Below are 15,415 nucleotides of genomic sequence, written 5' to 3'. Positions count from 1 at the left end.
AAATCTTTTTTTTTTCTCCAGTCTGGGGTATTAATCAAGAAATTTGCAGCATTATGTGTATAAGTGTCCATGTTCTTGTGATTTTGTTTAGCTGTTGACTTTTTAAATTCATAATTCTTCCATTTTATTGTTTATTTCATCATGGTTCCTTCTGTGCATGACAAGGGGGGATGGAATAGCTGTACTTATTAGGCATAACATAATGGCAGTCGAAAAAAGGGACGCAGATATCAGCAAGATAAAATTGGATTCCTTATAGATAGAGATGGAAGATAATAAAGGATCAATCACACTAATAAGTGTAGTCTATAGAGCACCTAATAGTGGAAGGGAGATGGAGGAAGAAATATGCAGACAAACCAGGGAATTGAGTAAAAACCATAGATTAGTAATAATAGGGAATTTCAACTACTCCAATATTAATTGGACAGAAGAGGTAGGTAAAGAGGATATGTGAAAGGAGTTCCTATAATGTGTACAGGACTCCTTTATAACCCAATATGTAAAAAGTTTAATAAGGCAAGATTTGCTATTGGATCTGGGAAAGGGGAATGAATCAGAGCAGATAAGAGAAGTAAAAGTAGAGGAACATCTAGGCAATACTGACCATAATATAATACGTTTTAAGATAATAATAGAGAAGGACATAAGTATGATGAAAACCAGGTAAATAGATTGGAGAAAAGCTGATTTTTAGGGGCTGAGAAGAGAACTTGGGAAAATAAAATGGGCAACAAATATTGGCAAACAACAATATAGAACAATAATGGGAAACATTTAAAACAGTGTTCAACAGAGTGCCAGAAAAATATATTTCACTAAAAGGAAAGAACAAACTAAACACTAGTGAGATTCCATGGATGAGGAAAGACATAAGGGAACAATTGAGGGTTAGGAAAGAGGCATATATTAAGTACATAGACAGCAGAGGAGTGCATGATAAGAGAGAATACACATGAGTGCCACACGTCCAACACAAGATTGTGAACAACTGGTAAGATTGCAATGAATGATATTCAAATGTATACTAAATAGTATTTAAGGGATGTAAATGGTCATGCCATCGCGTCAGGAAGTAACGTTACAGCATCGGGTTCCATAGTGGATGTCTCCACATGGATTCTCCGGCATCCCCTGGCAGAAATCCCACCTTCCAGAGGACCATAAATCCAGCCCAAGGAGTCAAGACCAAGTGTAGTCTTCAGGTGAAATATGATTAAAGGGGGACAGATAACTGGATAAGGGCATGCAGACATACACTCAGCCCACATTTTAAAGTTATGCATTCTATTATTTTTATGTAATTAATTTGACATTTCTATTAATCTGTATCTATGTTAAGGAATCTTAGTGCACACCTCCTGTCCTATTTAAGCTTCTCATAACTGTACCCTTCTGCTGTAGTATCTGTTTTGCACCTCCCAATTGCTCCAACTAACTTTGCTCAACAAACTGCTGTTAAGGTTTGCTATTTAACTGTGATATAATGTCAAAGAATTATATTAAAATAAGGATAGAATAGATGACTTTAAACTAGCAACTAAATTACATCTGCATGCCCTGGCCCAGGTTGTTCCCTACCTTCTAACCTTGCTTCAATTGAAGACTACACCTCCTTGATTCCCCATATTGAATAACGTAGATATCAACTTGTTCTATTTGAAAATAAGAGCAAAATACTGCAGATGCTGGAAGTCTGAAATGAGAACAGAAAGTGCCGGAAATACGGAGTGAATGTTTCAGGTCTGTGACCCTTCATTTCTCTCCTCAGATGCTGCCAAACCTGCTGCGTATTTCCGGCACTTTCTGTTCCCATTTCAGACTACCAGCATCCGCAGTATTTTGCTCTTATTTTAGTGTTCAATTCACTGCCACTTCTCTTCCAGGAATGCCTACCTTGAAGAAGTTCTGCTCTTTGACAGGATTTCCGTTTGTCTCTTTTACCTGGCTCACCTTCATTGCTTTGCATATCCCTCCTAGTGTTCGATTAGTTTTCTGCTAAAACTCGTTTTCACAGCCACCTTTCCTTCCTCAGTGACTGTCTCCGTCTCCCACTTATTCCACATTGATTCCAACTGAAGTTTCATCCTTCATGTTTCGAATCCCACCCACGATTACAGGTATCTGCGCGATGTTACTCGGACTGCTGTTCTTGCCGCATCCTGAGATCCATACTCCATGCAATGCACATGTTCACACTCGACCTCTATTTGAAAATACTTTTTGTTCAGTAATCTTCCATTTTTTATATATTTTTAATTGTTACTCACAGTGCTTAAAATTTTTATCAATACAGTGGAACATCATTCTCAATGCATTACATAAAGAAACATAATATTTTCTTAATATGTAATCCAGTTGATACTCTTTCTATATCCACAGAAAATCAATGGCAATACGATTTATTCCAACACCATCAAACTTTCACCATCTGAGCCAGTTATAACTCACCAAATAACACTACAGATCAACATAGGCTGTGAACTGCAGCAGGACACAGCCGTTAAAGTTATCTACTGGACTGAAGATGACATAACTCGGAACAAAACAGACTCCAGCAAGTTTGACATCAGGATGACATTTTATGACTCTGCATCATTTAGCAGTCCTGTGCGAGAGTCACCTTATTATGTATACGTCAGACAAGACTTATTTGTGCAAGTTAGTCTCCACAGCACAGACACAAATCTTGTAGTATTTGTGGATACCTGTACAATATCTCGTTATTCCATTGACTGGACCTATGTTCTAATCACTAATGGGTAAGAAATACCAACCATGTAAAATAAAAGATAGAAAAAATTGTAATGGTATAGTACCTTTCACATCCTCAGTATGTCTTTTTTTAATTCTTTCATGGGATGTAAGCATTGCTGGCTAGGCCAGCATTTGTTGCCCATCCCTAATTGCCCTTGGGAAGATGATGGTGAGCTGTCTTCTCGAACCACTGCAGTCCATGTGGTGTAGGTACACCCACAATGCTGTTCAGAAAGGAGTTCCAGGATTTTGACCAGACAACAGTGAAGTAACAGCAATATAGTTCCAAGTCAGAATGATGTGTGGCTTGGAGAGTAACTTGCAGGTGGTGGCTTTCCAAAACATCTACTGCCCTTGTCCTTCTAGGTAGTAGAGGTTGCGGGTTTTGACAGTGCTGTGTGAGGAGACTTGGTGAGTTGCTGCAGTGCATCTTGTTTATGGTACACACTACTGCCACTGTGCATTGGTGGTGGAGTGAGTGAATATTTAAGGTGGTCGATGGAATGCCAATCAAGCGGGCTGCTTTCTCTTGGATGGTGTCAAGCTTCTTGAGAGCTGCACTCATCGGGTTGGATTTTAAGGAGCCCTCAACATCGGGATCCGTGGTGACGGGGGCCTGAAGATGGCCCCAGCAGCAGGGCCCGGGCCGAACCTCCAGCGGCGGCGAAGCACCGTGGCAGCCTGCCAGCCACTGGGTGACGGGACCACAATTTGAATATTTAAATCAGTTAAATTAATTAATTTAAATAGACTTACGCCTCCTCTTGATGGCCTGCCACGATCTTTGGAATGGCAGCCAGCACTCCCGTGCCTTACAATTCCCATCCGAGGAAACAAGACACAACACTGGTGGGGAGGGCGGAGGAGGTAAGTTTATCAGTGCGGGGTGGGGGTGTGCGGAATGGAGTGAAATGTCATAGGTGTAGGGGATGATGGGAGGGTTGTAGTTTAAAGTTTGTGGGGGGAAGGTCAGATGGCAAAGGTAAGTGTTTTGGGAGGGGAAGGGCAAATAATTAATTTTATTGTTATTGGAGGGGTGGGAGAGGGGGAAAAGGAATGTATTTATTTAATGTAATTCAATCTATCTTTAAATATTTAAATAAGCTGATAGGGCTGACAGCCCTTTAAAAATGGCGCCGGTGCCTGCACACAGGCAGCTGACGCCATTGCCGGGAACAGACAGCTCACCCCCTCCATGTGATTGGAGGGGGGCCACCCTGGCTATTTAAATGAGACACCACTCTTGAGATCGCGGTGACTGTTTGCCATGCGTCCTGCAGGCGCAGGCAGCTTATAAAATCCAGCCCATCCAGGCAAGTGGAGGGTATTCCGTCACACTCTTGACTTGTAGCTTATGGACAGTGGACAAGCTTTGGAGAGTCAGGAGGTGAAATACCTACCACAGAATTCCTAGCCTCTGACCTGCTCTTGTAGCCACAGTATTTATATGGCCAGTCCAGTTAAGTTTCTGGTCAATGGTAACCCTCAAGATGTTGATGGTGGGGTATTCAGTGATGGTAATGTCGTTGAACATCACAGGGAAATCGTTAGATTCTCTCTTGTTGGAGATGGTCATTGCCTGGCACATTTTGTGGTGCAAATGTTGTCCAGGTCTTGCTGCATGTGAACACGGACTGCCTCAGTATCTGAGGAGCCTCGAATGGTACTGAATGCTGTGCAATTATCAGCGAACATCCCCACTTCTGACCTTATGATGGAGGGAAGGTCATTGATGAAGCAGCTGAAGATGCTCAGGCCTAGGACACTACCCTGAGGAACTCCTGCAGTGATGTCCTGGGGCCGAGATGATTGGCCTCCAACAACCACAACATCTTCCTTTGTGCTAGGTGTGACTCCAACCATTGGAGTTTTCCCCGATAGCCAATGACTTCAATTTTGCTCGGGCTCCTTGATGCCACACTTGGTCAATGCTGCGTTGATGTCAAGGGCAGTCATCTCACCTCAACTCTTGAATTTAACTCCTTTGACAATGTTTAGACCAAAGCTGTAATGAGGTCTGGAGCTGAAATTTTTGAACAATTACTTGATTTATTAATGCTCTAAATAGTGAACGTTTTCATTTTGTGTTTAATATGATGTTTTATTGAAATATTTTCAGGTGTGTGAAGGAACCAACATACATTACATATCCATCACGATCCAATAATACTGCTCAATTTAAATTTGAGGTATTTGATTTCCTGCAAGTTTTTCCTTCAATTTTCTTGCGCTGTAACATTGTGGTCTGTAGAGCTTCTGATCTGTCTTCTCGGTGTTACCGGAATTGCACCTCACAAGAAGAAACAGATACAAGTCCTTCAGAAGGAAGCAGTGATATTGTGATGGGATCCATTCAGCTGAGAAAAAATCTAAAGTACTCTGTAGATGCAGGTATGGCTCCAGATTTCTGTATATGCGCTCCAAAGCTGCAATAGTTCGGAAGAACAAAGTTTGCAGAATAATATTATTTAGCATTGTATTTTCCTTCACAGCAACTGTCGTGTAACAGTTTTTTTTTATCTCTTTCAGGGCTCCTGAATAGAGGCAGAAAAGCTGACAAGAAATCTATTGAAATAATTTTATCATTTGTCCTGTTTTTGTTGATTTTGGCTCTTCCACAGTGGTGATAAAGCTCAGGAAGCAGCAAAGAAGATATCCATGCCAGCATTCATGAGGCAACCTTCTCATCAACTTTTAATCTTTCTGGATGATGCGAAAAGTTTGAAAGCATACATAACAAGTTAGGCAAAAGCTTTGTTGCACTATGTTCTGAAATTATCAATTACATTGCATGGTCAAGCTAAATCCAACTAATTTACTAGTAAACTATTAAGTAATTTCATCTAAGAAATAAATAAATGCAATATATTTTGTTTTTGTAGTGTAGGATATAGCCCAATGAGCCTCTTACACACCTACCTGCTCAACCTAAACCAACATTCAAGGCACATTGGTGTTTCATCCATCCAACTTAAATATTTTCAACTGTCTAAAAATTTCAATGTACGTATTCACAATTGCTGTATGGTATAAAATGTCATGATTTAATAAAAGCTTTTTAAAACTGCATGCCCATTTCTCACATCGACCTATTTTGTTAAGTTGTTACAATAGTCTAAACATTACCTAACCTGGGGAGGTGCTAAAACCATCAATAAATATTGACATAAATAAAAGCAAAATACTGTAGATGCTGGAAATCTGAAATAAAAACAAGAAATGCTGGAAATACTCCGCAGGTCTGGCAGCATCTGTGGAGAGAGAAGCAGAGTTAACATTTCAGATCACTGATGCTTCATCACAACTGGCAAAGGTTAGAAATGTAATAGGTTTTAAGTAAATAATGCGGGGGTGGGCAAGAGATAACAAAAGGCAAGGTGTTGATAGGACAGGGTCACAGAGAATAACTGACCAGAAGGTCATGGAGCAAAGGCAAACTATGTTAATGGTGTGTTGAAAGACAAAGCGTTAGTGCAGAGATGGTGTCAATGGACAGAAAAATGAACAGCCCTGGTCCAAAGCACAAACTTGAAAAAAACAGTGAGCAGGCACATGGAAAGAAAAATGAATGATGAAACAAACTAAAATAAAATTAAAATAAAAAATAAAAAAACTGAAAATAAAAAGGTAGGGTGGGGGGGAGGTGCCTGTCATGCTCTGAAATTATTGCACTCAATGTTCAGTCCAGCAGCCTATAGTGTGCCTAATCGGTAAATGAGGTGCTGTTCCTCAAAATTGCATTGACGTTCACTGGAACACTGCAGCAAGCCCAGGACAGATATGTGGGCATGAGAGCAGGGGGTTGTGCTGAAATGGCAAGCAACCAGAAGCTCGGGGTCATGCTTTCAGACTGAACGGAGGTGTTCCGCAAAGCAGTCACCCAATCTGCGTTTGGTTTCGCCAATGTAGAGGAGACCACATTGTGAGCAGCAAATACATTATACTAAATTGAAAGTACAAGTAAATCGCTGCTTCACCTGAAAGGAGTGTTTGGGACCTTGGATAGTGAGGAGAGAGGAGGTAGAAATGCAGGTATTACACCTCCTGCGATTGCATGGGAAGATGCCGTGGGAAGGGGATGAGGTGTTGGGGGTAATGGAAGAGTGACCAGGGTGTCACGGAGGGAACGATTCCTTCGGAATGCTGACAGGGGAGGGGAGAGGAAGATGCGTTTGATAGTGACATCACGCTGGACATGGCGGAAGTGGCAGAGGATGATCCTTTGGATGTGGAGGCTGGTGGGGTGGAAAGTGAGGACCAGGGGAATCCTGTTGTGGTTCTGGGAGGGGAAGGGGTGAGGGTAGAGGTGCAGGAAATGGGTCAGATACAGTTGAGGGCCCTGTCAACCACAGTGGGGGGGGGGAATCCTCGGTTGAGGAAAAAGGAAGGCATATCAGAAGTGCTGTCGTAGAAGGTTGCATTATCAGAGCAGATGCGTCGGAGACAGAGAAACTGGGAGAATGGAATCGAGTCCTTACAGGAGGCAGGGTGTGAAGACATGTAGTCGATGTAGCTGGAGGAGTCAGTGGGCTTGTAATGAATATTAGTAGACAGCCTATCCCCAGTGATGGAGACACAGAAGTCGATGAAGGGAAGTGTCCTGGTGGGGGATGGAGATGTGGAGAGATGGGACCTCCATTGTGGAGGTGGCGGTTGGGGCCTCGTTTTTACAGTAAACTCATTCTTACAGCCACATCTCCTTCCTTAGCAACTGACTCCGGCTCCAACTTATTCCATTTGGATTCCAACTGAAGTTTCATCCTTCATGTTTTGAATCCACCCAGCGTTACAGGTATCTCTGAGAAATACAACATTCCTCAGACTGCCGTTCTCGCCACATCCTGAGAACCACACTCAGTGCCATGCGCCGCCATATGTACACATTGGACCTCTCTTCAGAAGCACCGCCTTACCTTATCTCAAAGCTGCTCTATGCAGTTTCATTTCATCCTTCGTCTTATCTGATGCATTAACAAAACACTTTTTTTTTTCCTTTCAGGTGTTAAGAAACGCAAACTCCAGCGGCTGATGGGTACTAATGCCCCTCCAGATCCTTCTTCCCCTTCACTTCCCTCTGACCTTTCCCTCTGACACTGAACAATCTGTACTCAGCAAAGGACTCAGTTTTATCCCCTCACGCCCCTACCTCAATGACTTTCACGTGCGGCATGACATTGAGCTCTTCTTTCATCACCTTCGCCTCCGGGCTCACTTCTTTGACCCGGAGTTCTCCCCCGACCAGCAGATCCATTCACCCGCCTCCAGCATTCTCCCTCCACCTTGACCCCTCCCTCTGGCCGATTACCGACTCTTGATCTTTTCATTGAAAACTGTCGGCGAGACATAGAAACATAGAAAAATAGGAGTAGGCCATTCGGCCCTTCGAGCCTGCACCCCCCGCTCAATGCGATTACAGCTGATCAACCAAACACAGCACCCTGCTCCCCCTTTCTCCCCATATCCCTTGATACCTTTAGCCTTAAGAACTATATCTAACTCGTTCTTGAATTATATTTAATGATTTGGCAAGGGTGGTGCTGTTGTTGTCTGGCATTCTGACCTCTATCTTGCAGAGGGTCAGTGCCAACTCTCAGACACTTCTTCCTACCTTTCGCAGGACCACGACCCCACCACCATTTCCGCCACTTCCAGGGTGATGCCACTACCAAACGCACCTTCCCTTCCCCTCCCCTATCAGCATTCCAAAGGGATCATCCCCTCCGTGACAACCTGGTCCACTCCTCCATTACCCCCAACACCTCATCCCCTTCCCATGCAATCGCAGGCAATGTAATACCTGCACTTTTACCTCCTCTCTCCTCGCTATCCAAGGCTCCAAACACTCCTTTCAGAGGAAGCAGCGATTTACTTGCACTTCTTTCAATTTAGTATACTGTATTCACTGCTCACAATGTGGTCTTCTCTACACTGGGGACACCAAACGCAGACTTGGGTGACTGCTTTGCACAACACCTCCACTCAGTGCGAAATCATGACCCCGAGCTTCCGGTTGCTTGCCATTTCAACACACTGCCCCCTGCTCTCATGCCCACATATCTGTCCTGGGCTTGCTGCAGTGTTCTAATAAACATCACTGCAAGCTCGGGGAACAGCATCTCATTTACCAATTAGACACACTACAGCCCGCCAGACTGAACATTGAGTTCAATAACTTCAGAGCCCACCCACCCACTTTTTTATTTTAAGTTTTTTTAAATTTTATTTTGTTTCATCATTCATTTTTCTTACCATGTGCCTGCTCACTTTTTTTCATGTTTGCGCTTTGGGCCAGGGCTGTTCCTTTCTCTGCCCATTAACACCCTCTCTGCACTAATGCTTTATCTTTCAACACACTATTAACATACCATTTGCCTTTCCTCCATGACCTTCTGGTCAGTTATTCTCTGTGACTCTATCCTATCAACACCGTGCCTTTTGTTACCTCTTGCCCCACCCCCACTTTATTTGCTTAAAACCTATTACATTTCTAACCTTTGCCAGTTCTGATAGTCACTGACCTGAAACGTTAACTCTGCTTCTCTCTCCACAGATGCTGCCAAACCTACTGAGTATTTCCAGCATTTCTTGTTTTTATTATAGTAAATATTGACAATTGGATGATTATAAATTAAATAGTATAGAAGTGTACACATGTACAGATTCTGGTGTATAAGAATTCCTTCTTCTTTGGCCTCCTTGTCTCGAGAGACAATGGGTAAGTGCCTGGAGGTGGTCAGTGGTGTGTGCAGCAGCGCCTGGAGTGGCTATAAAGGCCAATTCTAGTGACAAGCTCTTCCACAGGTGCTGCAGAAAAATTTGTTTGTCGGGGCTGTTACACAGTTGGCTCTCTCCTTGCGCCTCTTGTCTTTTTTCCTGCCAACTGCTAAGTCTCTTCAACTCGCCACACTTTAGCCCCGCCTTTATGGCTGCCCGCCAGCTCTGGCGAACGCTGGCAACTGACTCCCACGACTTGTGATCAATGTCACAGGACTTCATGTCGCGTTTACAGACGTCTTTAAAGCGGAGACATGGACGGCCAGTGAGTCTGATACCAGTGGCGAGCTCGCTGCACAATGTGTCTTTGGGGATCCTGCCATCTTCCATGTGGCTCACATGGCCAAGCCATTGAACACAAATTAGAACACAAGAAATAAGAGTAGGTGATATGACCAAGTCTGCCCCATCTTTGAATAAGATCATGGCTGATCTGATTGTCACCTCGACTCCACGTTTCTGCCTACTCTCGATAACCTTCCACCCCCTTGCTTATCTAGAATCTATCTACCTCTGCATTAAAAAATATTCAAAGACTCTGCTTCCACTGCCTTTTGAGGAAGAGAATTCCAAAGACTCATGACCCTCAGAAAAAATTTCTCATCTGTCTTAAATGGACGACCCCTTATTTTTAAACAGCGACCCCCTAGTTCTAGATTCTCCCGCAACAGGAAATGTCCTTTCCACATCCACCCTGTCAAGACCCCTCAGGATCTTATAAGTTTCAATTAAGTCACCCCTTACTCTTCTGAACTCCAGCGGATACAAGCCTAGCCTGTCCAACCTTTCCTCCCAAGACAACCCACCCATCCAGGTATGAGTCTAGTAAACCTTCTCTGAACTGCTGCCAACGCATTTACATCTTTAAATAAAGGAGACCAATACTGTACACAGTACTCCAGATGTACTCACCAATGCCCTGTATAACTGAAGCATCACCTCCCTACTTCTGTATTCAATTCCCCTCGCAATTAACAATAACATTCTATTAGCATCCCGAATTACTTGATGTACCTGCGTACAAATCTTCTGGTTCATGCGCTAGGGCACCCAGATCCCTCTGCATCTCAGAGCTCTACAATCTCTCACCATTTAGATAATATGCTTCTTTTTTATTCTTCCTGCAAAAATGAACAATTTCACATTTTCCCACATTATACTCCATTTGCCAGATCTTTGCCCACTCAATTAACCTATCTATATCCTTTTGTAACCTCCTTATAGAAACATAGAAAATAGGGGGAGTAGGCCATTTGGCCCTTCGAGCCTGCTCCACCATTCATTATGATCATGGCTGATCATCCAACTCAGTAACCTGTTCCCGCTTTCTCCCCATATCCTTTGATCCTTTTAAACCCAAGAGCTATATCTAACTCCTGCTTGAAAACATGTAATGTTTTGGCCTCAACTGCTTTCTGTGGTAGCGAACTACAGTTTCACCACTCTCTGGGTGAAGAAATTTCTCATCTCAATCCTGGAAGGTTTACCCCGTATCCCTAGACTATGACCCCTGTTTCTGGACTCCCCCACCATCAGGAACATCCTTCCTGCATCTACCCTGTCAAGCCCTGTTGAAATTGCATAGGTTTCTATGAGATCCCCACCCCCCACTCTTCTGAACTCCAGCGAATATAATCCTAACCAACTCAATCTCTCCTCATACGTCAGTCCCGCCATCCCAGGAATCAGTCTGGTAAACCTTCACTGTACTCCCTCTATAGCAAGAACATCCTTCCTCAGATAAGGAGACCAAAACTGCACACAATATTCCAGGTGTGGCCTCACCAAGGCCCTGTATAATTGCAGCAAGACATCCCCGCTCCTGTACCCGAATCCTCTCACTATGAAGGCCAACATACCATTTGCCTTTTTTACCGCCTGTTGCACCTGCATGCTTACCTTCAGCGACTGGTGTACAATAACACCCAGGTCTCGTTGCATATTCCCCTCTCTCAGTTTATAGCCATTCAGATAATACCAATAATGACCGATGTTAAGCTAACTGGCCTGTAGTTTCCTGCTTTCTGTCTCCCTCCCTTTTTGAATAAAAAAGGTACATTCGCTATTTTCCAATCTAATGGAACCTTCCCTGAATCTAGTGAATTTTGGAAAATTAAAACCAACGCATCAACTATCTCACTAGTCACTTCTTTTAAGACCCTAGGATGAAGTCCATTATGGCCTCGGGACTACTCAGCCCGCAGCTCCAACAATTTGCTCAACACTTCCCTGCTGATTGTAATTTTCTTGAGTTCCTCCCTCCCATTTCCTAATTTACAGCTATTTCTGGGATGTTACTTGTATCCTCTATAGTGAAGACAGATGCAAAATATTTGTTCATCTGCCATCTCCTTATTTTCCATTATTAATTCCCCAGATTCACTTTCTATAGGACCAATGCTCACTTTGTTAACTTTTCTTTCTCAAATATCTAAGCCCTTACCATCAGTTTTTATATTTCTAGCTAGCTTTCTATCATACTCTAATTTTTCCCTCCTTATTAACCTTTTAGTCATTCTTTGCTGTTTTTTATATTCTTCCCAATGTTCTGGCCTGCCACCCATCTTTGTGCAATTATATGTTTTTTCTTTAAGTTTGATACTACTTTTAGTTAATCATGGATGGTGGGTCCTCCCCTTGAAATTTTTCTTCCTCGTTGGAATATATCTATTTTGGATTCTGAAATATCCCCTTAAACATCTGCCACTGCATATCTATTGACCTATCCCTTAACCTAATTTGCCAGTTCACTTTAGCTAGCTCTGCTTTCATGCCTTCATAATTGCCCTTATTTAATTTTAAAATACTGGTCTTAGACGCACTTGTCTCTCCATCAAACTGAATGTAAAATTCAATCATATTATGATCATTGCTGCCTAGGGGCGCCTTCACTATGAGGTCATTAATTAATCCTATCACATTGCACAATACCAAGTCTTCTCCTCATCTCCACTTCCCTGTCCTATTCCCCCATATTGAACTCAACTTGCCTTGCGTCAAATTAGACCAGAGTAAAAGCTATTTCCCACCTATTAAAGCTCATGATGAATCTGTTGCATAAATTCTCTCTAATACATATACAATAAAGCATACTACGTAAAGCAGTACGTCTAGCATATACTGTGTCTATCACATTTCAAATAAAAATGCATGAACAAAAGAAATTGAGAAATACAAAGTACCAGAGCCTGAACTAAAATATAGAATGCTGCATACAAAATATGCTGGAAATCTGAAAATGCTGGAACCATTTGGCAAGTGGAGCAGGGTCCAATGGCCCAGGAATCTGGTAGAAGGAAAACCAAGCACCAACCTTCTGGGAATGTGGTTTCCCCTTGATACATCACTGACAGGGTGGTCTGCACCTTATGCTAACTTGCCTATTCTTTCCACCTGACTCCTGGGCCACTCAAGCCTGTCAGGTTTTTATGCTCCCCCTCTCCAACTTCACTAACCTGCTTTAACTATTCACACATTCTCTGGCTCTTGTATATGTATTATTTCTCTCACTATACCTCCCTTTGTCGACACTATTATCATTTCAGTCAATTAACCATACTCCTGTTCTCCATCTGATCACTTTACAGCTCATTCTTTTTCTTGTTTGTGTGTTTCTCCCCTTTCCCTCATTCTGTTCCTTATAAGCTGTACATCTGTAATATCTTTTAGTTCTGATAATTAGATTTAGATGTAGGTGAGCACTTTGGTGACAGTGATCACAATTCGGTTAGGTTTACGTTAGCGATGGGCAGGGACAGGTATATACCGCAGGACAAGAATTATAGCTGGGGGAAAGGAAATTATGATGCGATTAGGCAAGATTTAGGATGCACAGGATGGGGAAGGAAACTGCAGGGGATGGGCACAATCGAAATGTGGAGCTTATTCAGGGAGCAGCTACTGCGTGTCCTTGATAAGTATGTACCTGTCAGGCAGGGAGGAAGTCGTCGAGCGAGGGAGCCATGGTTGACTAAAGAAGTTGAAGCGCTTGTCAAGAGGAAGGCGGCGGCTTATGTTAGGATGAGACATGAAGGCTCAGTTAGGGCGCTTGAGAGTTACAAGCTAGCCAGGAAGGATCTAAAGGGAGAGCTAAGAAGAGCGAGGAGAGGACACGAGAAGTCATTGGCGGATAGGATCAAGGAAAACCCTAAGGCTTTCTATAGGTATATCAGGAATAAAAGAATGACTAGAGTTAGATTAGGGCCAATCAAGGATAGTAGTGGGAAGTTGTGTGTGGAATCAGAGGAGCTAGGGGAAGCGTTAAATGAATATTTTTCGTCAGTATTTACAGTAGAGAAAGAAAATGTTGTCAAGGAGAATACTGATACACAGACTACTAGGCTAGATGGGATTGAGGTTCACAAGGAGGAGGTGTTAGCAATTTTGGAAAGTGTGAAAATAGATAAGTCCCCTGGGCCAGATGGGATTTATCCTAGGATTCTCTGGGAAGCCAGGGAGGAGATTGCAGAGCCTTTGACCTTGATCTTTATGTCGTCATTGTCGACAGGAATAGTGCCAGAAGACTGGAGGATAGCAAATGTTGTCCCCTTGTTCAAGGGGAGTAGAGACAGCCCTGGTAATTATAGACCTGTGAGCCTGACTTCGGTTGTGGGTAAAATGTTGGAAAAGGTTATAAGAGATAGGATTTATAATCATCTTGAAAAGAATAAGTTCATTAGAGATAGTCAGCACGGTTTTGTGAAGGGTAGGTCGTGCCTCACAAACCTTATCGAGTTTTTTGAGAAGGTGACCAAACAGGTGGATGAGGGTAAAGCCGTGGATGTGGTGTATATGGATTTCAGTAAGGCGTTTGATAAGGTTCCCCACGGTAGGCTATTGTAGAAAATACAGAAGTATGGGGTTGAAGGTGATTTAGAGCTTTGGATCAGAAATTGGCTAGCTGAAAGAAGACAGAGGGTGGTGGTTGATGGCAAATGTTCATCCTGGCGTTTAGTTACTAGTGGTGTACCGCAAGGATCTGTTCTGGGGCCACTGCTGTTTGTCATTTTTATAAATGACCTGGATGAGGGTGTAGAAGGGTGGGTTAGTAAATTTGCGGATGACACGAAGGTCAGTGGAGTTGTGGATAGTGCCGAAGGATGTTGTGGGTTACAGAGGGACATAGATAGGCTGCAGAGCTGGGCTGAGATGGCAAATGGAGTTTAATGCAGAAAAGTGTGAGGTGATTCACTTTGGAAGGAGTAACAGGAATGCAGAGTACTGGGCTAATGGGAAGATTCTTCGTAGTGTAGATGAGCAGAGAGATCTTGGTGTCCAGGTACATAAATCCCTGAAAGTTGCCACCCAGGTTAATAGGGCTGTTAAGAAGGCATATGGTGTGCTAGCTTTTATTAGTAGGGGGATCGAGTTTCGGAGCCACGAGGTCATGCTGCAGCTGTACAAAACTCTGGTGCAGCCGCACCTGGAGTATTGCGTGCAGTTCTGGTCACCGCATTAGAGGAAGGATGTGGAAGCTTTGGAAAGGGTGCAGAGGAGATTTACTAGGATGTTGCCTGGTATGGAGGGAAGGTCTTACGAGGAAAGGCTGAGGGACTTGAGGTTGTTTTCGTTGGAGAGGAGGAGGAGAGGTGACTTAATAGAGACATATAAGATAATCAGAGGGTTAGATAGGGTGGATAGCGAGAGTCTTTTTCCTCGGATGGTGATGGCAAACACGAGGGGACATAGCTTTAAGTTGAGGGGTGATAGATATAGGACAGATGTCAGAGGTAGTTTCTTTACTCAGAGTAGTAGGGGCGCGGAACGCCCTGCCTGCAACAGTAGTAGACTGGCCAACTTTAAGGGCATTTAAGTGGTCATTGGATAGACATATGGATGAAAATGGAATAGTGTAGGTCAGATGGTTTCACAGGTCGGCGCAACA

General features: G+C 43.2%; 1 pseudogene; it reads left to right on the top strand.

Annotated features, from left to right (window-relative positions):
• Positions 1-7,848, top strand: part of LOC137380874 (deleted in malignant brain tumors 1 protein-like) — a 71,943-nt pseudogene extending 64,095 nt beyond the window's left edge.
• The last annotated feature ends 7,567 nt before the right edge of the window (positions 7,849-15,415 follow it).

Source organism: Heterodontus francisci, chromosome 20 (assembly GCF_036365525.1).
Source record: "Heterodontus francisci isolate sHetFra1 chromosome 20, sHetFra1.hap1, whole genome shotgun sequence".
In the NCBI taxonomy this organism is placed as follows: Eukaryota; Metazoa; Chordata; class Chondrichthyes; order Heterodontiformes; family Heterodontidae; genus Heterodontus; species Heterodontus francisci.
The sequence above is the reverse complement of the archived record's forward strand: the minus strand, read 5'-3'. Positions and strand labels throughout refer to the sequence as shown.